Source organism: Tachysurus fulvidraco, chromosome 21, assembly GCF_022655615.1.
Source record: "Tachysurus fulvidraco isolate hzauxx_2018 chromosome 21, HZAU_PFXX_2.0, whole genome shotgun sequence".
NCBI classification, from domain to species: domain Eukaryota; kingdom Metazoa; phylum Chordata; class Actinopteri; order Siluriformes; family Bagridae; genus Tachysurus; species Tachysurus fulvidraco.
In genome coordinates, this window is record NC_062538.1 from 20,303,622 (window position 1) to 20,327,378 (window position 23,757).

At 39.5% G+C, this 23,757-nt stretch overlaps 1 protein-coding gene and 1 long non-coding RNA gene across 3 annotated transcripts in view; both read left to right on the forward strand.

The window, feature by feature from the left end:
* Window positions 1-213: 213 nt before the first annotated feature.
* LOC113646461 lies at window positions 214-2,211 on the forward strand. Its single transcript, XR_003441448.2, has 2 exons — window positions 214-521; window positions 1,772-2,211. It is a non-coding gene; the product is annotated as an uncharacterized LOC113646461 (long non-coding RNA).
* Window positions 2,212-14,846: 12,635 nt separating this feature from the next.
* atp8b1 (ATPase phospholipid transporting 8B1) overlaps window positions 14,847-23,757 on the forward strand; it is a 33,148-nt gene continuing 24,237 nt past the window's right edge. For both annotated transcript variants that reach the window (XM_027152674.2, XM_027152678.2), the window contains exon 1: window positions 14,847-15,008. The gene's annotated coding sequence lies outside the window, so the exon portion shown is untranslated. The remainder of the gene's footprint in view (window positions 15,009-23,757) is intronic.

Sequence of the window (23,757 nt, forward strand, 5' to 3'; positions counted from 1 at the left end):
AATAGCATCCCTGCTTTTTTTTTCAGGCCGGAGAAACAAGTTCATGAGCGCACACGTGACTTGGTTTGGTACGTCCTGCGTGTGCGTGTGTTTGTGCGAGCGCATGAGCGCGCGCGAGGGGAGGCAGGCTTTCATCGACCACAATACTACTGGTGCAGTTAAAGCCAGATCTTTTGTGTGTGTGTGTGTGTGTGTGTGTGTGTGTGTGAGAGAGAGAGAGAGAGAGAGAGAGAGAGAGAGAGAGAGAGAGAGAGAGAGAGAGAGAGAGAGAGAAATAAATGAATTGTTATTGAACATCATTGAAGCTTGTAGACTGAAGATACAAGTTTGATCTTGAGTGTTTAGTGATAATTGCACTGCAGCTGTGGCCGGAGGAGACAACAAAAAGCCCAGAGTTAATCATGATGATGTTAAATTGAGCTCTAAAGGTTGAATTAAGTCTGAGCTCATCCTGTTAACTCTTTGTGTCCAGGTGGATTTTGAATTCCCAGAAACGAAGGTACAGACGTGTAACATTTAAGGTACACACTCTTGTCACTATGGTGTTAAACTAACCTCTGAATGTAAATACAGTAGCATACTAGAAAAAAGTGCATTGATCTCATGACAAAACAAATCTGCATTGGGTTTTATGTAAAAAGCAGCTCATTGTGATCTGATGCTAATGAAGTTATAGAAGAAATAAAAAAATAAAAAAAACATGGGAATTTAAATATGTGAAAAGTGTCTGAACAAAAACTAGATTATAGGTAGAAAAAAAAATAAAATCACACCCGGTCTTTATCCAATCTTCCTCTGTCAGGTTCAGTAGCCCACTGTAAAATGTAAGACATTTCACAATGGTTAAAGAATTTTTCTCTAGACTTTGTAGTGTGTGAAAATTCTTCCATTCATTCATTCATTCATTCATTCATTCATTCATTCATCTTCTACCGCTTATCCGAACTACTCGGGTCACGGGGAGCCTGTGCCTATCTCAGGTGTCATCGGGCATCGAGGCAGGATACACCCTGGACGGAGTGCCAACCCATCACAGGGCACACACACACTCTCATTCACTCACACACTACGGACAATTTTCCAGAGATGCCAATCAACCTACCATGCATGTCTTTGGACCGGGAGAGGAAACCGGAGTACCCGGAGGAAACCCCCGAGGCACGGGGAGAACATGCAAACTCCACACACACAAGGCGGAGGTGGGAATCAAATCCCCAACCCTGGAGGTGTGAGGCAAACGTGCTAACCACTAAGCCACCGTGCCCCCCGTATGTGAAAATCCCAGGGAAAGTACTATGGTTGTCGCTAACAGCCGCAGATATCGTGTTTTTTCCCTTGACTTTTGTACCTGCTTGATTTTATGCATTCTGCTGCAACATGATTACCTGTTTGATTAGTGAATAACTGAATAAATAAAAATAAAATGACTGGAGAGTGTAAATAGGTTAGAAAAACCACATCATCGGTCGGTTCTAAGAATTGTGCAGCTGATAGAATTAGGTTAATTAGGTTGACTTTTTCCTGACTTCTCCCTAAACGAAGAACAAGTTCAGCCTTGAAGATTTTGCTGTGTAAGAGTTTCTGAAACGCTGCTGTTTTAAGTGGCTTCTTACTTGTCACTTGAAGTGCTCCATCTTCACCGCTAATCCATTTGGAAAATTTAACAGAAAGCCTTCAGGCTAATAAGGACATTTCAGGCAGCAACACAAGCTACACGACATAACATAAGGTAACATAATGTAACTAACATGTTTTTTTTTTCTCTCAACAGAAGCGACAGAGTTTTCTGAGCCAAAAGCCAGATTGAAGCATGCATGAATTATCCGCTTTAACCTCAAACCACCGGACAATGAGAAGACACATTTCTCAAATGCCTCTGGTTAGAAGGCTTGAACGGTGTCATTACCTCAGAGGTTCATTGCTGAGGAAATTGACTGTTTTGGAATGCATCAGTAAATTAAAGGGCCGTCGCTGATCTCCTTTGAACCGAATTGGTGTGGGGCTGTCATCATGACATTTCCTCTCCAGGGAGACTGACCAATCTGCTCGCTTTACAGTGCGGACGGATACTGAGTCATCGGACCTGACCGAACCGGAGTCGAGGCAGGTTCATTTGCACTGTTTGAGAGACTGAACAGGGACAAACATGAGATTAGTGTATGTGGTATATCATGTAATGCTGATATTCAACATGTGAAATATTCCTTCTGAGCTAGTTCCTGTTATTGCTTACGTTATCACAGCAGCAGTCGTTTCCTCACCAGAAGACTTTTGCATGGTGGAAAATTTACAGTACTGTCTGGTACAAAGTTCTGACACAGGAGACTCTTTCCGTCTCCACGTCAAAGATAAATATGACGTCTTTTATTCCTCTTAGTTGAGATTAAGTGCTACATGTCCCTGGGGTAGCTGTTACTAAAGACCAGAGGTGGGAGTAAGTCACACATGTGCAAGTCACAAGTAAGTCTCAAGTCATGAATGTCAAGTCAAAGTCAAGTCGGGTCTTTTTTTAATATTTGTCAAGCAAGTCTCAAATTTGCGACTGGAGTCTGACTCGAGTCAAGTCGAGTCCCCCATCTCTGGGTCATTTAACTCAAGTCCGAGTCAAGTCTCAAGTCATGAATGTCAAGTCAAAGTCAAGTCGAGTCTTTTTTTAATATTTGTCAAGCAAGTCTCAAGTCTCAAATTTGTGACTCGAGTCTGACTCGAGTCAAGTCGAGTCCCCCATCTCTGGGTCATTTAACTCAAGTCCGAGTCAAGTCTCAAGTCATGAATGTCAAGTCAAAGTCAAGTCGAGTCTTTTTTTTAATATTTGTCAAGCAAGTCTCAAGTCTCAAATTTGCGACTTGAGTCTGACTCGAGTCAAGTCGAATCCCCATCTCTGAGTCATTTAACTCAAGTCCGAGTCAAGTCTCAAGTCATGAATGTCAAGTCAAAGTCAAGTCGGGTCTTTTTTTAATATTTGTCAAGCAAGTCTCAAATTTGCGACTTGAGTCTGACTCGAGTCAAGTCGAGTCCCCCATCTCTGGGTAATTTAACTCAAGTCCGAGTCAAGTCTCAAGTCATGAATGTCAAGTCAAAGTCAAGTCGAGTCTTTTTTTAATATTTGTCAAGCAAGTCTCAAGTCTCAAATTTGCGACTTGAGTCTGACTCGAGTCAAGTCGAATCCCCATCTCTGAGTCATTTAACTCAAGTCCGAGTCAAGTCTCAAGCCATGAATGTTAAGTCAAAGTCAAGTCGAGTCTTTTTTTAATATTTGTCAAGCAAGTCTCAAATTTGCGCCTGGAGTCTGACTCGAGTCAAGTCGAGTCCCCCATCTCTGAGTCATTTAACTCAAGTCAGAGTCAAGTCTCAAGCCATGAATGTCAAGTCAAAGTCATGTCGAGTCTTTTTTTAATATTTGTCAAGCAAGTCTCAAATTTGCGCCTGGAGTCTGACTCGAGTCAAGTCGAGTCCCCCATCTCTGAGTCATTTAACTCAAGTCAGAGTCAAGTCTCAAGCCATGAATGTCAAGTCAAAGTCAAGTCGAGTCTTTTTTTAATATTTGTCAAGCACGTCTCAAGTCTCAAATTTGCGACTTGAGTCTGACTCGAGTCAAGTCGAATCCCCATCTCTGAGTCATTTAACTCAAGTCCGAGTCAAGTCTCAAGCCATGAATGTTAAGTCAAAGTCAAGTCGAGTCTTTTTTTAATATTTGTCAAGCAAGTCTCAAATTTGCGCCTGGAGTCTGACTCGAGTCAAGTCGAGTCCCCCATCTCTGAGTCATTTAACTCAAGTCAGAGTCAAGTCTCAAGCCATGAATGTCAAGTCAAAGTCATGTCGAGTCTTTTTTTAATATTTGTCAAGCAAGTCTCAAATTTGCGCCTGGAGTCTGACTCGAGTCAAGTCGAGTCCCCCATCTCTGAGTCATTTAACTCAAGTCAGAGTCAAGTCTCAAGCCATGAATGTCAAGTCAAAGTCAAGTCGAGTCTTTTTTTAATATTTGTCAAGCACGTCTCAAGTCTCAAATTTGCGACTTAAGACTGACTCGAGTCAAGTCATATGACTCGAGTCCCCCACCTCTGCTAAAGACAGTTATAAAAACAAATCCAAACCAATCATATCTGAGAATTCAGTTTTAAGTCTGTTCAGTCGTTCAATCTATTTTTTTCCCCCTTAAAATACTTACGTTTAAACTTAGACCTAATTGTAAAACTAAACAAACGTACGTTAAATCTTCTCTCGGTGGTTTGTAAACCCTGTCAGATCACTCATGGACTTTTCTTTCTTTATCTTCCCGTAACAAAAAGCCTGTTTTCTGTCAGAAATTAAACTAAAAGGCTTCCTCGAGGAGCAGTGTTTCATATCTGATGATGGTTTAGACCACCGTGAGCCAAGATATACAACTTTCATAAGCGATCTCGTATTTCTCTTGGCAGAGATCGAGACGCAGGCCGTGGCATCGATTAGCGCTATCCTCACACGTACATGCGAACGAATGCTAATTAAGATCGACTGAATCGATACACCTTTTTTTTTTTTAATTTCAGAGAAGGTCTGATCTTCTGTACGATCTGATCTGATATGGACAGTAATGTGAGAACATGAAGACAGAAACTTGGCCTTCGATAAGAGCTGGAATGTCACGGTGAGTTTAAAGAAAGCCCAATATTCAGTCTATTTCAGAACATTGGGCTTTCTTTAAACTCACCGCGACACTTTTATGACCCGGCAGCTACATTAGAGTGTCATTGTGGACATTTGTGGAAATGATGTCTGTATCATACAGGAGCACGGAATTAAAGCTTCGTAAGCTGTAGGATGTAGAAATGTTCATCTTCTAAAGTTAAAGTACATTGATTAATTACATTTATATATACACACAGAGAGAGAGAGAGAGAGAGAGAGAGAGAGAGAGAGAGAGAGAGAGAGAGAGACAGAGAGAGAGAGAGAGAGACAGAGAGAGAGAGAGAGACAGAGAGAGACAGAGAGAGAAACTGAGAGAGAGACAGAGAGAGAGAGAGAGAGAGAGAAACTGAGAGAGAGAGACAGAGAGAGAGTGAGAGAGAAACTGAGGGAGAGAGAGAGACAGAGAGAGAAACTGAGAGAGAGACAGACAGAGAGAGAGGGACAGAGAGAGAGAGAGAGAGAGAGAGAGGGACAGACAGAGAGACAGACAGAGAGCGAGACAGAGAGAGAGAGAGAGAGAGACAGAGAGAGAGAAAGAGAGACAGAGAGAAACAGAGAGACAGAGAAACAGAGAGAGAGACAGTGAGAGAAACAGAGAGAGAAACAGAGAGAGAGAGAGAGAGAGAGAGGGACAGACAGAGAGACAGACAGAGAGCGAGAAAGAGAGAGAGAGAGAGAGAGAGAAACAGAGAGAGAGAGAGAGACAGAGAGAAACAGAGAGAGAGACAGAGAGAGAGAGAAACAGAGAGAGAGAAACAGAGAGAGAGACAGAGAGAGAGAGAGAGACAGAGAGAGAGAGAAACTGAGAGAGAGAGAGAGAGAGAGAGAGAGAGAGAGAGAGAGAGCGAGCAAGATGTGGAATGCTAAGATTATGACAATTCTGTGATTTTCTCTCTCAGTAGAAATGAAGATGTCTGTGAGCTGATTGTTCCCTTACACCAAAACACTTTGCTTCATTGAGCGGCCGGTTTTATAAACCTGCGATTCGCCGCGTATCCAGAAACACATTATGTAATTATACAACAACATTTGACCAATCAGAACGAAGAATTCATCAGAGCTGAAGTAATGGTACTTGTGTCATAAGATAGACATGACATTACACATGCTAATAAACCAACATGAGTCATCAGTAGTGCTTCAAGTGCTTAAAGCTCCGATTTGTTGTTTTTCAAAGATTGGTGCCCAAGCCCCAGCACTGAGTTGCCTCTTCTGGGCCCCTGAGCAAGGCCCTTAACCCTCAGCTATATAAATGAGATAAATACTTATAAAAAGCTTTTAAAATCATTCTTAATGCCATGTAGTAGTGTCTACTTTCATATGAGCTTCATAATAACCACCAACGTGGGGCGGGACACGACGGACACGACGAAGACATTCGGTGCTGAACGTGGACAGCCAAATTGGACAAATTTCTGTCTCTTTACCTTTGAGAGTCACAAACAGCTGGAACCAAATTCCTTGTGTGTGTCAACACACTTGACCAATAAAACCTGATTCTGATTTCATTTCTTGGCCACAATCCAATCCCATATCATGAGAAAGTGGAAAATGAATGGAGTAGAATGATAATCAACGGCAATAATGTGCCCTTAATTGTACTATAAAATTGGGAATAAGAGCCATATGATGATGATGAGGATTAAATATTTGTAATGATGTCTCTAGGCCCGTTTTAGCGCCACCTGGTGGAGGAACAAATATGTACAGTACTGTTACAAGTGCAAAGGTCACTGTTAGGGAAAGTCATCTTATTCTTGCTTAACTACAAAGCTTAGATAAAATCCCTGTCTGTGAATCAGTGGCTGTTGATTTTGGTTTGATTCGCTCTCTGGTTTCTGATCTGGTGTGGACGTCACCCGGAGGACCAACCACAACAAAGCCTCATAAACCAGCTTTAATTACTGACAGATTTGCCTTTGAACTAAAGCATTAAGCCATAACGGCTCGCTCTGCTGGAAGAGGAACCATGGTCAGACTGAGGCATCTCAAATGGACAAAATAAACGGATTTAAAAAAAATAAATCTCTTTCTAGACACTCAAATGAACCGAGTAGATGTGAGGGTGAATATCTCATATCAATAACTTTACAATGATACACAAATAAAGGCTGAATAGAGATCTAAGAAGCATGTCTACTGTATATCCATCCATTATCTGTAGCACTTATCCTACATAGGGTCATCGAGGACCGAGTGCACAAGTTGAGTAAAATCCTAGACTGGATGCCAGCTCATTACAGTGCACAATCACACACATTCACACACTACAGACAATTTAGAGATGCCAGTCAACACAGCCAACAACACATGTCTTTAAACATTAGGAGGAATCCAGAGAACCCGGATGAAACTTCCCAAAGCACAGGAAGAACTTGCAAAATCCACACACCACAGAGTTTCCAGGCAAACCTCTCTTTTTCTTCCTCTCTTTCCATATTTCAATGTGAGGAATAACACGCCTTGTGTGTGTGGAGTTTGCATGTTCTCCCCGTGCCTCGGGGGTTTCCTCCGGGTACTCCGGTTTCCTCCCCCGGTCCAAAGACATGCATGGTAGGTTGATTGGCATCTCTGGAAAATTGTCCGTAGTGTGTGTGTGTGTGTGTGTGAGTGAATGAGAGTGTGTGTGCCCTGCGATGGGTTGGCACTCCGTCCAGGGTGTATCCTGCCTCGATGCCCGATGACGCCTGACATAGGCATAGGCTCCACGTGACCCGAGAAGTTCGGATAAGCGGTAGAAAATGAATAAATGAATGAATGAATAAATGACTATCATTTTCATGGATTATGTGGAGAGCCATACAAGTCCCTGTAAAATATCTGGCACTATAGAACCACATTCTGACCAATCAGGTTACAGAATTTAACACTGGTTGACAAAATGGCCATCATTCATTGCATCTATTAGCAAAAAGCTTTGGGAAACAAGTGGGAAGAGTACAAAGTTTTGTGTCGGACCGAACTGATTCACTTTCGTTTGCGTTACAGTCTGTGCTTGTCACAGTGGTGCGGTAGCTCAGCAGTTGAAGGATGTTGATGGAAATTGGCTAAATCTAGTTATTTTGAAACTCAAACTCCAAACAAATGCAGCCTCTCCCTCCAGCGTTGTCTGGATGTTTTGTGCTTCACGTTTACTTTTCTTTTCATTCTTACAGAGTCACAAATCAAGGAAGGAGATTTTTGCTGAATATTACGATAAGAAATCACTGACCACCTGTTTGCAAAAGGTCATGAGATCTAATCCCAGTGCACTGGCAGGTAGAATGGAAATCGACTCATCAGACATTTTTAATCAATTTTATTAAGGCTAAACTGTTTAATGTTAAGATTAAGTCAGTTTCTGTGTATAGACTACGGCGACCCTATGAAAGGGGAGGTGTGTGAGCCCCTACGGGTGTCTGTTAAAATATCATTCATTCATTCATTCATTCATTCATTCATTCATTCATTCATTCATTTTCTACTGCTTATCCGAACGTCTCGGACCACGGGGAGCCTGTTGTTTATCTCAGGCGTAAAAACAAGGTCTAAATATAATTGTAGTTATGCTGGAATACTGTACGTTCCATGCCGCCATGGATCATTTCCAGTTTAGATAACTGGACCAGAATACAGTATCTTGTATTTGAAATCAAATGGAAAAAGCCATAGGAAGCGTAGGAAGTTCCTCCGTGTTTATATTCCCATATAACTCTATCTATAAATCTATAAAGATAAAATGCAAGATTTTCACATTTCCCGTGAAGTTTTCTATCTTTCTCTATGCAATTTGACTGGCATGTAGATAAAATGAAGTCATTTGGGAGGCAGTTTGAGCTAAGTCACACTTTCCTCATAGTTATTCCGTACTGTATATATTCTAACTGTATCTATAACAAGATAATATGTGGGGGGGGGGGGGGGGGGGTTAGAAACACCGGAGACTCCTTCCATAAATCTTTCATTTTAAAGCACATCATATCAGTGATTCGAATATTTTCTTTGTTAACATGCAAAATGTCACTTTTTTTTAAAAGGTTTGGTTCAAGCGGCGAGCCGTACAGATCCCTATGAAGCATCTGTTACTATAGAAACACTCTCACTAATCAGACCTAAGACTATACTTCCATCCTTTTCTGAAAATTATATATAAATATATATATATATATATATATATATATATATAAATATATATATATATATATATATATATATATATGTGTGTGTGTGTGTGTGTGTGTGTGTGTGTGTGTAATACAGTAAAACATTTCGGTATGTTTAAGCTCACAATAACACACAGTTCCTGGTATTCATTTTCTCGCAAGTTGGTAAATAAGTTGGTTAAAATAAATTTTTAACAAATATTAAAACATATAGTACAAAAATATGTTATTTGCGGCTGTAACGGTGTGCGTGCAAAAGTCTGTGTTTAGCTCGATGTGTGCTGATTAGAGATCAGCGGACGATGTTAAATTTGTTTTGTACATAAAGTGCACGCTTGCACAAAATCTTGTGGTGAGGTCAGCTTTTTCTGTTTTTTTTTTTTTAATGGGTAGGGGGGGGGGGGGCGTGAGGCTCCTCCATCCTCCATAAAAACGCAAGCCGGTACGAATGAGATTCGGGTAAACATGCTCAGGCAGTAATATGAAAGAGCCCTGGGGTGATGAGTCACCCTCTCTCTCTCTCTCTCTCTCTCTCTCTCTCTCTCTCTCTCTCTATCTCTCGCTCCCGCTCTCACTCTTTACCGTCCCCCTCCCATCAACCACTGACCACACATTTTTAAAAAATGCTAACTAAGGATTTAACTGATAGTCTTGTGTTGTTATTTTTCTTTTTTCTTTTTTTCTTTCTTTGTGTATTATACGCTGCCAGGACAAAAAGGACAAAAAAACATGTCTCCCCATCACATGAGGATTGTAGATGTATTGCGATGCAGCCACCTTGAGAAAATCAGACACTCTTCCAAAGAACCACTGAGATTATTTTATAAAACCCCAAAAAACGGGGCAGTGGTGGCTCAACTGGTTAAGGCTCTGGGTTGTTGATTGGACGATCGGGGTTCAAGGCCCAGCACAGAGAAGCTGCCACCGCTGGGCCCTTGAGCAAGGCCCTCAACCCTCCCTTCTCCAGGGGTGCTGTATCATAGCTGCCCCTGCACTCTGACCCCAACCTCCTCAGTTGTGGTATGTGAAGAAAAGAATTCGACTGTGCTGTAATGTATATATGGCAATAATAAAGACTTTCATGCCCTGTTCAATTATATCTATTAAAATCTAGAGCCCTATACTGAGAACCGTAATAATTATAACCGTTATAATTTTTTTGTGGCATCTGGTGAAGGTTGTGTACAAAGTTTGTTTCTGTATTAACTGGTTTGTTTCTTGTTTCTTCTGTTACCAGACCTCATATTCATTCATTCATTCATTCATTCATTCATTCATTCATTCATTCATTAATTCATCCATTCCTTTTCTACCGCTTATCCGAACTTCTCGGGTCACGGGGAGCCTGTGCCTATCTCAGGCGTGATCGAGCATCGAGGCAGGATACACGCTGGACGGAGTGCCAACCCATTGCTGGGCGCACACACACACACACACTCTCATTCACTCATACACACACACACTACGGACAATTTCCCAGAGATGCCAATCAACCTACCATGCATGTCTTTGGACCGGGGGAGGCAACCGGAGTACCCGGAGGAAACCCCCGAGGCACGGGGAGAACATGCAAACTCCACACACACAAGGCACCCCCCCAGACCTCAGATCTCATTATGTAACTGCAAAATTCTAATAAGAAAGAAGGGAATTGAAACATTTCACTATTTTTGTTGGTATTGTTCATATCACGTTGGCCAAACAGATTCGTGGGACGACAAAAGGAAGGTCGTTAATTTAAAGCTTGACACCACGTTTATTAGCCCGTCCACAGAGCAGTCATTAAGAGCATGAGAGCAGCTGTGAGTCCGGACAGGTGACATCCAGCTGCATGGGGTTCATGTAGACACTTCCTGCATGAGTTTCAGGTGTTATTACAGGATAGAATTTATCATCGATCAAGAAGCTTGTATTCATCTGGAAAGACTCAACACTTGGAGTGTACTTGGAGATGTGGAATATGTAATTAGTAAGACGGATAAAACCGTACATACCACTTTCCCCAGAAGAGGGGGAAGTCGTGGCATAATGGTTAGAGTTTGACTCCTAACCCTAAGGTTGTGGGTTCGAGTCTTGGGCAGGCAATACCACGACTGAGGTGCCCTTGAGCAAGGCACCGACCCCCCCCAACTGCTCCCCGAGCGCCGTAGCATAAATGGCTGCCCATTGCTCCGGGTGTGTGTTCACGGTGTGTGTGTGTGTGTGTGTGTGTGTGTGTGTGTGTGTGTGTGTGTGTTCACTGCTGTGTGTGTGCACTTTGGATGGGTTAAATGCAGAGAACGAATTCTGAGTGTGGGTCACCGTACTTAGCCGTATGTCACGTCACAAGAGAAAAACGTCCTGACTGTTACAGAGCAGATCTTTTAGATCTTTTTACAGTCTTTACCAGATCTTTATAGATCTTTTCTTAGGCTTAGATCAAACTGATATTACTATGGGGATATGGTAGCTTAGTGGTTAAAGTGCCACTTCTGGGCCCCTGGGCAAGGCCCATAGCCCTTAAAGACTATAAGCTGTATAAATTAGATAAATGTAAGTTGCTCTGTAAAGGGCGTATGCAAAATGCCATAAATGTAAATAACTACAGATAGAATTATTGAATTTTGCCCCTTTTTTAAAAAATCTCTCCTGGACTAAGTCATGTATTCTTCTAAGTCTTCACGTATGCTTCTAGCAAGTAAAGAAATGAACCGTAAACTAATACAAATCCGATGATAGAGATCTAATGATCTAGTGATCTAAAGCATCCGGTCTTTATGTGTTGTGTTTAATAGATTTAATGCAAGCTGCTCAAAGTGGCTTCTAAACTTATTGTGAGCTTTAGTCATCATCTTTCCTCAAAGGAAAAGTTTGAGCTCGCTAGCCTGTCTGGGACGGGTCACTTTACAAATCTTTTTCGTCTTCTAGTACCCTCTGTTGTAGCACAGCGCAAATTACCCTGAATTTTATCCATTATGGAGACACAACAGAGCATTTATCCGGTCTAAAGGAAACAGAACCATACAAAGAGCTCTGAATCACTAACGTTTATCCGGGAATATGGTGAATCACTGCAATCTGAGTCGATTTGAGACCCCCGAGTGCTGCTTCGCCACACACAGAGCAGATGCTCTCAGGACCCTAGAAACCACAGAAGATTTTTGGGCTCGTAGACAAGTTTTGTGAGACGGTTCAGACTTCCTCAGTGTATGAGAGTTCTAAAAACTCTTCAGAAATTGTATTCAAATGTAAAGAATCATTTTAATGATAAAAAAAGTAGATATACAGCTTTACCTCTGGCTGTTTAAAAGCAACGCAACGGTGCCTAAATTCCGAATAAACGTCTCCTTACAGAAAACTTCAACGGGTCAACAATCACATGCTGTTCAGAATAGACAATGCAAGATTAACAAACCATTTAAATCAACATAATTTATCCAAAACTACATTCGTACAAAAACGACAACTCAAATCGTGTTAATAGGCATATATATTGGCACCCACCCTTCCTACACTGGAAAAATTCCATACTTTTTATTATGAAACTACATTTTTACTCAGTGATGAACTGGATAATGGCCCATGAAGCTGTGAAAATATAACAACTTAACATCATTTATGGGAAAAAAATATTTACATATTTTATATATGTATTTTTTTATATATAATATTTTGCACCAAGACGACTTCAACGAACTGAGAGTCCTTTTTTTCCCCCTCACTCCAACCACTTCTAACAAATGCCACAAACAATCATCGTCTCCATTTAATAAGGGTAATTACACTTTATCCAGACCAAAACATCACTGATGTAATGCAGCAGAGACACGCAGGGACTATTATCTGTCACACTGCAAGCCTTTCCAGAAGACATGGAAGATTCAGACAAAGTTAGACATTCTATACGAACAGCACAATTTATTACAAAACATTCATGAACAAGTATGAACCTGTAGAGAAAGATGAACTGTAGAGAAAGAGGAAGGTGGAGAAGATGAAGATGGACAGGAACGTAAATGACAGATGTGAGAGCGCCATCTAGTGATGTAATGTAAGAATATTTTGTCCTCTATAAAGTACAGAAGACAGGATGGATGGATGGATGGATGGATGGATGGATGGATGGATGGATGGATGGATGGATGGATGGATGGATGGATGGATGGATGGATTGGTATACGTAGAGTGAGTTATCCTTAATTATTGACACACTTCAACTCCAGAATTATTGTAAAAAAAATAAAATGAAGAAAAAAACAAACTTTATGAGATAAATGGTACAAATTGGTCCCAGTTTTAAAAAAGAAAGAAAGAAAGAAAGAAAGAAAGAAAGAAAGAAAGAAAGAAAGAAAGAAGCATACCCCTCCTTCAATAAAATTTGTAATTTTATAATTAGGGGAAAAGTAGAATTAAATGATATTATTATTTTCTCCAAAAACTATTGACGCTCTAAAAATATTTACTTACTTAGAGACTTAAAAGGCAATTGGAATGAAATAATTCCTAGAATCCTATACATTCTAAAAGCTTTTGCCTTTTGTAAACTCTTGTACAATACACACATAAAATTCTTGTCGTCCAGAGATGATTGTTGACCTCTATATAGTTTCCGTTCCTTCATCTTCAGTAAGTGCTTTATGGTGGACAGGAAGCTTCTGATATCCTGGATGTGGATCCACAATTCACATACATAACACACTCTGAAAAAAAAAAAACCCTATGAAGGCACTGGGAGAACGTGGGGTTTCATTAGAATGGTCATAAGAATGCTATATGGCCTTAACACTCATGATTAAGTTAATTAGTTAGTTAGTTAGCTGGTTAGTTAGTTACTTAGTTAGTTACTTAGTTAGTTAGTGATATATGTGCGTACATATCCACATGTTTACCCAAGATTATATTCATAACTTATTTACCAGCATTTAATATTCTAACAGCAGATCACACAAATGACATCTAATATACTTTTTCTTTGCTCGTCGTTATATAAATTGTTTTTTTAAAGAGTATAAATTGTTTCAATTAGGTATAGACATGAATGTTTTAATTAGCAGCATGATTTTTAATTTATTGGATAATTTGATTGCATAATATAATTCACTGCCACAAGAGTTGCCAGATTGTAAGGAACTACTCTTATACACTTCTAAAATCACATGGGTTAAGAAAATGACTATTGGGACAACAACAACAACAACAACAACAACAACAACAACAATAATAATAATAATAATAATAATATATTTTTATTGTTTTTTTGTAATATATATTTTAACTAATTATTATTTAAATTATATATCTTATATATTAGTATAATCTGTTACATATTGTTTATTATTTATGTTTTGGACATTATTTATTGCTATATCACATCTATGCTGTTTAATTCTAAATGGTCAAATGCTGTTACTAGGTTTTTCTATACCAGTGATGCTTGGCTTGGGACTCTTGCACTTTGCATTGTCTCTAAATGTCTCTAAGACAGGCTGTAACTTATTTATAAGTCAAACTGTTCATGGATGGACGGAAATAAACAGAAATAATTGTAAAAGTCAGCAAATTTGTGGAATTCTTTTCCTTTAACTTCACACTTCACACACTGAGTAAAAGTGGATCCAAATAAAGTAACTCTGGCAACCCTGTGAAGTTCAACCTGCGTACCTGGACGTAATCTTTATAAAAGACGCGCAACCCTTAATACTACTACTACTATTAATACAATTACTACTACTATTATTACTACTACTATCACCACTACTACTGCTGCTAAAAGTACCGTAATTACGCCACATTACCAAACAGGCCTGCTGTGTTGACCGAATCGAGCCACGCCGTGTTTACCTGCTCACCTGCGCGCTCACCTGCGCGCTCACGTGACCGAGTTTCTTTTACTACGCGAGATGCTTTTTTGCGCTCTTCTGGTGAAGTGACGTGTTGCGTCTCAAGAAGCAGGAACTTCATACTCGGGAGTGTTAAATGTCCTCGCTGGGATTTTAACCTGCCTCTTAAAAAAAAAAAAAAAACACACACACACACAACACGTCTCGTCCAACCGGTTTTTCAGGCTTCCAATCATTCAGGTAGAGAGAGAGAGAGAGAGAGACAGAGGGAGAGAAAGCAAGCAGTCAGTTGGAAGCGGACGGACGCGGTGGTCAGAATGAACCATTAGTCACCGACCACTTGGTCTAAGGACGTTAAAAGAAATTCATTTGAGAAAAGGTAAGGTTTGGAAAAAAGTTCCTCGTTGTAAAGAATCTGGTGTTTGTTTATTTCTAAGTATATGTATACACACACACACACACACACACACACACACACACACACACACACACACACACACATATACATGTATATACAGGTGTGTCTTTGTCAGGTAGGCTAGTGTAGGATAGCATCTCATCTCCCTCAGGTGCTGCTGAAATAAAAGAATTTAGAGTTGAGAAGTTTTTGTCAGTTTTTATAGATTCTGTTTTTTTTTTACACGCTTTGTTAACATGAGGTTTATTAAATGAGTAGAATTTATAGAAGTTATTAGAGTTCTGATGGTTGGGAAGCTCAGTGTGGAAGTGACAGGAACATGAAAACCTGCTGATTTTTTACCACAGACTTCATATCAGGAACAAAGCTCTTTATTATAGAGACTTTACAAACACTACTGGAAAAAAAACCCATTATCGTATACCTTTAGTTGATTTTCTACACATTATGTGAAGGAATAAGTAGACAGGTGTGTGTTTGTGTGTGTGTGTGTGTGTGTGTGTGTGTGTGTACACTATAGACTGTACACTAGTGTTTATATTCATTACAGAACCATTTTGAACCAAATTGTATACCGTACATCTTTATGTTTTTTTTGTTTTTATTTATTTATTTATTTATTTATTTGTTTGTTTGTTTGTTTATTAAGATTTGAGCTTTTGAACCTTTTGCCAGAACAAATCAGTTTATATCTCCAAGCAGTCAGTAATTTGGCTTAATTTCTGGACAAATGTGTATCATTTTTAGGAAGCCATTTTAAGGGTTGTCTGAAACTAACAACACTGAATCAACATATGAAAGATGTGTGTTACATAATACAGCACTTTTGTACACACACACACGCACGCAAACACACCAAGAATTTTTGTTTCCACACATTTACATTTGCATCTGTTTGTCTACCTCAGGAGACGAACCTAAACATACCTTAAATAAATGTAGAAATCTGTAAAAGCAGATGAGGGAATATGATATGAGGTAAAATAGAAATATATGTGGATTCATATCTTGTATTTTGACCTGTTTTGAAATGTCAAAATGTTTTTGTGACACAATTTGCGTTCCATTTTTTTTTTTTGCTCTTGACAGTCAGTCGGTCAACATTTGGACGTTTTCTCGTCACAGCACGTGTCTTTATTTTCTCTACATAAATTATGATGTCTTTCGGTCGCTAGTTATTTCCACATAGCTGCATCTTTCTGACTGACCCGAGCTATGGAAAGCCGACGGTGGCGTTTGGTACAGTACGAGGCGTGCGTGTTCTCATTAGAGCTACAGCGTGCGTCATGTCACCGTGAACTCCGTTTTTGTTTAAATATACATACCAAATTAAAACTTTTGTTTTGCAAGTCAACAGCAGCTCCAGTTGTTGAACGTGATAAAAAAGACACACCTTTACCTTCCTCAATACTTACCAGTAAAATTGTGGTGGTGTTTTTTTTTTCCTGAAGGCAAATTTTATTTTGCATTTAGACTGATCAGAAAAAAAAGTATATACATTAAAAAAATTATTTCTTTAAAAAAAAAAAAATATTGGTAAGGTTTACTGGGGACACTCTGATCCTGTTCGGTGATATCTACTGAAAAGTGCATTACATGGAACGGGATTGTTGCATGTCTGTAATGTACCATGCTTACAGGTGTGATAATTGGAGTAGACGGCCTGGTCGGCGGCCATGTTTCAGCCACACCCTCGCCTCGGGTTTCAGCCCTGCCCGAGCTCTTTTAATCTTTCATGGTGTATAGTGAACGCGAGAAACACGTCACGAGCTTATCCGGCTTTCAACCAGGTTCCTTGGAACCGTTTTTTTTAAAATTATTATTAAGAAAAATGTTTATAATGACTTCTTTAAAGCCCTTGTGTAAAGCTAAGACAGACCCCTTGTATCCGGGCGCATTCGTTCGTTTTCAAATCACATGTTCTATTGTGTTTTGTGTGTGTGTGTGTGTGTGTGTGTGTGTGTGTGTGTGTTTGGGGGAAGTGCAATACACTCAAAACCAGGCCTGTCAGAACTTGTAAAGCGTTTTCCAGAGTTTTCCTGAGATATCACTGTCAGTGTGTCACACACGGAGGTGCCGTGTTTCTATTCATTCTATTCACGACTTCGCTTCTCGTGACCTTTACAGCAGAGGCGAGTCCGTCGAGTCAAATTCGTGTAGAAACTCAAAACAAACAAGTCTACGGTTGCACAGTTTCACCAAGAGAAAACAGGCAGTTAAAATACCTGTTCTTTTCTTCACCAGACCTGCACATAGTAGGTACTGTAGACTTTATAAATTTGAAAGGATTTTAATTACGTCACCTAAAATTGTACATACATGAGTAAAAAGTGTCATTTTTGTGTCAAATCTCTTTTTGGGAATTTGCATTTTTGTGATTGTTGTCTTGTTGTTTTGTGCACAGAATTTTTCTATTTTGCTGCTTTTTTTAAATTTGATTTTATTCCATTTTTATTTGAGATGCAGCTTTTTCGTGCATGATTTTTAGCAGGTTTTCTGAAATATCAAGCACAGGATATTTCTTTTACACTCCTTCCATCTAGTCATTTTAGATGCACGTGAATCGCACAGATCTTTGGCGTGTCGTGATGACGTGACACGACGAATCTCGGACCTAACGTGTGGTAAATCTGCTGAAATTTTCACAATTCTGGGATTGTGAAATCACAAAATCCTGGAGGAACACTCGTTATTCTATAACGCACTCAGACTCGGTCAAGGTGACGATTTCTACTTCGTACCATGTCTTGTCGGTTTCGCAAAGGTGTCGATTCATTTTTCTCAATTTATTCATTTATCTAGGTTTATATCGATGTGGCTTCTGTATCTTAAAATGCCGATGCTTCCATGTGAGCAGCTAATTCTCAAGGACTTCAGATCGTAGCATAAAAATGTGGAATCTGGTGAGTTTTGGGATTGTGGAAGGAGTCTCCAGTGTCAATGTTTTCTAACAGCCGGAAAAGCTGTAACTTCTCTGGTAGCTTAAAGACAATCTGGTTTGGCAAGGATGTTTGTAGCTGCTATAACGTAAGGGATGAGTTGCTTTGCTTTAACTTTAACTGTAACTATAAATGGACAAAAAGTGTTCTTGAATGAATTGTCCAAAGGATATGAATGAGTATAAATGGTTAGCGTTGACAAAAAAACAGTTCAGCGTTTGACTTCCTGTGGCTTATATTACGTTATATACTGTACGTTTGTTTCTGTTTCTTTTACTTAGTGTCGTGATCGCAGTGTCTCTTTATGTTCATCTCCAGAGTGCGTTCATCTTAGTAGATATTATTAATACGGAAAAGTTAGAACGCTAAATTTCTAAAAACGGTGTTTAGAATTTACATTCCGTTTTATTTCGATTTGAATAAACGTCGTTAAATTTGTCCGAAGATATTTTGTCGTCTTTCATCGTCGGTTTGATCGAAGGGTGAAAATTTTTTTGTGTGTTTTGGTCTAACCTCGAGGATTCGTGTTTGTTTATAGCCCTGATTTGCTACATCCAGGAGAAAAGGTGACTCGAAACGAGTCGTGTCATTCATTCAGGTGGCGCGTGTACTGTAAGGTCGAGATTAATTTTGCTCAACACCAAACACGTCTCACGGATCTTGACGTGTTTCTGCATGACAGGAGATCATTTGCTTGCTAAAGCAGATTCACCTTCCGGAAAATGCAGCTCGTGTTTTTTTTTTCATGATGGATTTTTTTCGTCATGTTTATAAATAAAATAAAAGAAACCTCACACGTGAGTACAACGCATAGCCGTGACAGTAAGGAAAGCAGGAGTGAAGCTGCTGGACGAGAAGTACCTAAATGTTCTATCTGTACATTTTCTACAGCAGGTTGATGGATGGAGAATTAACCTGGGTGTCTTGTGCATACTTTACATCACACAAGTGTGTGTTTGCTCATGTGTTGTGTAACTGGGGTAACTTTTGTGCCTACTGGGAGTTCCTTTATGGATTTTTTATTTTTTATTTTATGTAACAATGGATCGCTATTATTCCATCTGTATTGTGAGTTAGAGAAAACGGGGAATCGCTCACATGCGTCACCGAGCTTTCAGGATGCTTTTTGTGTTGTCGAAAGAATTGAGCCGTGACACAGATACCGTTCGGCTCGGTCAGAGTCCGAGATAAAGACCGGTCGCATTAATGAAAACTCTTCAGAATTCACTTCCTCTTAACTTTTACTTTTAAATGACTTTTTTTTATACATATATATACATTTAGAATTTTTTTTGTTAATATTTTTATTTAACTGAGTGTCTCTGTCATTATTATGTAATTTGTATTCATAAAAATAACTTTTTTGTCCATTTTTATTCATCAATGTCAATTTCTTTCTTTCTTTCTTTCTTTCTTTAAAAAAGAGGAAGAAACACAATAGGTTTGGTATTGTTGGTTGATTTATTTTTCCCAATTTTTTTTTTTCAGTTTTTATTTCTTTCTTCACTTATTTTTTTATCTTTCTTTCTTTTAAATTTTTTTTCTGTTTTCTGTTTGTTTATTCTATCTTTCTTCCATTTTTATTCATCACTGTCAATTTCTTTCTTTCTTTCTTTCTTTCTTTCTTTCTTTCTTTCTTTCTTTCTTTCTTTAAAAAAGAGGAAGAAACACAGATTTTTTTTAAATTTCTTTCTTCACTTCTTTTTCTTTTTCTTTCAATCTTTTACATTTTTTTCTGTTTTCTGTTTGTTTATTCTATCTTTCTTTCTTTCTTGTTTTGGTTTCTTTCTAATCTTCATGCTTTCACACCGAAATGATGTCACTTAAACATATTGGATATAAGAGTGTGGGTGATAAAAGCATGATGTCCTAAATATATCATTAGTGGTCTTCAGCAGTGAATAAGTGAACGTGTTGCTACTTCATGCTACTTAATGCGGTGACCTGTGTGTCTCTTTTGCGTAGTAAAATGCTCTTTTTTTTCCTATGGACATTGCATCCAAATAGCAAAAAGTCATATGGTCAAGACTTACCGATTTGAATTCGCTGACTCGTAAAGCAAATGTTTTGCAGATTTGCATCAATCGAATGAATAGCAAAGTAGATTGTCACAGAGATTCTTAAACAACAGCTGACTCATGTTTGTGATGAAAGAGGAAAATGGATTTTCTCGTGAAAGACATGTCTTCCTAAAGAGTCAGGACATTTCACAAGACTGCCATCTTTGATCTATTCCTGATTTCCTTTTTTCCATTTAAATAAATACAATTAGTTTACATAGATAGATAGATAGATAGATAGATAGATAGATACCCAATAAACTGATAAAATGTTTTAGGAACCATCTGTTTACAAAAAATTATATAAAATTAATTATGATAAATATTTATCTATTTATTAATTCATTTATTTACTCTTTCAAATGGAAATGTTTATACCAAAAAAAGTTAACACTGAAAAAGAGAATTAGTGAACTGACTCCAAAGCTCTGGGCTTGCATCCTATGTCGCAGTGAATTAACTCAGTGAATCGACTCCTGAGATTAGGGGTTTGACTAATAGTTTTCGATACAATGAATCAGTGAATCGACTCCAAAGAGCTGGGTTTGATTCATAGCTTTTAATACCAGGAATCAGTGAATCCGACTCTGAAGCTTTTGGGTTCGTCTCATAGTTTTCAATACAAGGAATCGACTGATCGATTCAGAGGAGCTTGTTTAACCCATAGTTTTTAATACCAGGAATCAATAATTGTCTGGAATTGGGGAAAGTTCTCCAAGCTCCAAGGGTTTGACTTTGTTTTCTAATTCTAAAACTTTAGCTTCTGTACAAGTATATAAACATTTAACTGAACAGATCTGAATTATAGCTGGAGCTTTTGTCAGAGCTGCTGTTATGGAAAGCTTCAATCTGAAATCAAAAGTGTTGTGGTAATAATAATAATAATAATAATAATAATAATAATAATAATAATAATAATAATAATTCAAAATAATAATAATAATAATAATAATAATAATAATACTAATAATAATAATAATAATAATAATTCAAAATAATAATGATAATTCACAATAATAATAATAATAATAATAATAATAATAATAATGAAGAAGGAAGGAGAAGAAGAAGAAGGAAGGCAGGAAGGAAGGAAGGAGAAGAAGAAGAAGAAGACTGAATCGTCCGCAGGCAGGTCCGGCCGGAATCCAGGCGTACGCCTCCCTGCCTTAGCAGCGCAGTCACTGCCCCGTTCCTTTGTCCTTCAGGAGCCTCCTCACCCTCCGCCTCCTTCTTCCTCCTTCCTACTTCCTGCGCCGATTAGTCTCTCTTCCCCGCCTTTCCTCGCCTCCTCCGCTTCCCCTCCTCCCTTCTCCTGCCTTCTCCCTCCTCCCTTCCTCCCTTCCTGCCTTCTCCTTCCCTCCTCCTCCCTCCTCTCCTCCTCCCTTCCCTCCTCATTGCTTCTCATCCTCTCCTCCTCCTTCCTTCCTTCTCCTCCTTCCTTCATTCTCCTCCTCCTCCTTCCTTCCCTCCTTCCTCCTTTCCTCCCCTAACCATCCTCAAGATCAGGAAAAGTAAGACCGAAGAAGAGACGACCACCCAACTCAGAAGTGTCTGCGTAGTATATATAATAATAATAATAATGCTGTAAAAGCCTGTAGGTAGTTACTAGTATTTTTGCTTTCTGTATCCCTGTAACATCGGACGTAAGAAGAAAACCAGTTAGGCCTGTCTGCGCTTGCTGAAGCATTGAGATGGCTCATCAGAATAGGGCTTTATGCCCACCTACCCTCTCAATGGTTTCAGTTTCAATGCAGGAGCCTGGTTTCATTCAGTCTCTCTCTCTCTCCCTCTCTCTCCCTCTCTCCCTCTCTCCCCTCTGCCAGTTTCTATAGCACTACTTTAGGTGGGTTTGTGAAATGGACTTGCTCACCCCCATAGGCCTTAGGCTGTGTGTCTGAATTGTGAGTAAGGTCAGCTTCTGTACAGAGTCGCTCAGCCTTGACGGAGTTGGGTTCTTTGTTATAACAGGAGGAATTGTAGAGGTATATATCGGGTACATCACCGTGTCATCAGGAATATCACGGTAGAAATGGAGCTCTAAATCTATCTATTTTATCCACAGAACATTTGATGTAGTCGAGTATGGATAATAACCCAAGTTATTTCCCTTTTTTATTAAAGATGAATCACACTAAAAGCCAAAATCCATCATCATGCTAACAGAAATATCAGATGCTACTTTTTCACACATTGGATGCAACCGATTATTATTGCTTAATTTATCTTAAAGCAAAATTCCACAATGACAACTTGCTTATTAATCTTTATCGGTCGACGAAGCAGCGCTATAGTCCAGACCTCCTCGTCTGTACGCTCCACTCAAACTTCCAGAGCCTCAGCGTCATCACCTGGCAGATCTCTAACTAGCTGAATCGAGTGTCTGTTGTAACTCGGCCGAAACTGCTTCATTATCACTGGAACATGGATTTCTGAAAAAAGCGTTTTGGTTTTAGGGCCTAACAGCAGAACCTGGGTGTGTTGTTGGTTGGAATCTGAAACTTGCTCCAAGATTTTTCTTCTTACACACACACACACACACAAAGCATGCTGAAGAATGCTAAACATTTCAGCTGGTATTTGTTCTTAAAAAAGCATGCCCTTTAAACATTACACTGGGATGCTTCTTGACATTTTGCTGGGTGCTAGATCACACCATCAAGCAGAACAAGTTGAACGAGCATCTAAACGGATACAGTAATTATGTACAGTACTGTACAGTACTGCAAAGGTTGTGTGCAAATTTTTTTTTTAATCAGAGAATTTAAACTATTATATTAATCAGAGGAAACTGGTTGTTAAAATGTTCAGCTTGCACGAACTCGCTTGGGTTCTCTGATCACGTATGAGTTTGATTTCACGCATGCGTCAAAGCTGGACTCTGTATACGAACGATTTTTGGGATATTTTGCGTTTATAGACGTGTATGAGTTGAAAATGGGTCACGTTCAACTCGAACGCCAAGGTATAACTTCATAAACAACCAAAGATCTGCTTGTACTGATTTGTGAGACCTTTCGTTCTCGTGAGTTTTTCTCATCATAATCATTGTTAGCTGCACCAGAGATACCTTGCATTACATACCTTACTATAAAGAGTGGTTCGTATAAACTATTACCGGACTTAAATCTGCAAGAGGTCATAAAATGTCCCATCACTCTGACAACTCGGAGCTTTATTCTTTATTTCACTCTTGACACAAGTAAAGTAAAAGTGTTTCATTTGTTGCCATGGAGACCGATTTTTCGTAACATATCGGGTTCACTGAGAAGTCACAATGCTCCGACCTCTTTGTCATGTCTCTTGTACAGTGTGAGAGTGTGTGTGAGAGTGTGTGTGAGAGTGTGTGTGAGAGTGTGTGTGAGAGTGTGTGTGAGAGTGTGTGTGAGAGTGTGTGTGAGAGTGTGTGTGAGAGTGGTGTGACGTGTTGTGTGGTGACGTGAGTGTGTGTGCGTGTGTTGAGTGCAGTGTTGTGTGAGTGTGCGTGCGTGCGTGTGCGTGCGTTGTGATAGTGTGCGTGTGTGGTGGTGCGTGTGTGTGCGTGCGTGTGTGGTGAGTGCGTGTGTGGGCGTGTTGTTTGTGTGCGTGGGTGATGCGTGCGTGTGCGTGCGTTGCGGTGTGCGTGCGTGTTGCGTGGGGCGTGCTGCGTGGCGTGCGTGCTGCAGTGCGTGCGTTCGCGTGGTGTGGTGATTGTGACAGTGTGTGTGTGTGTGT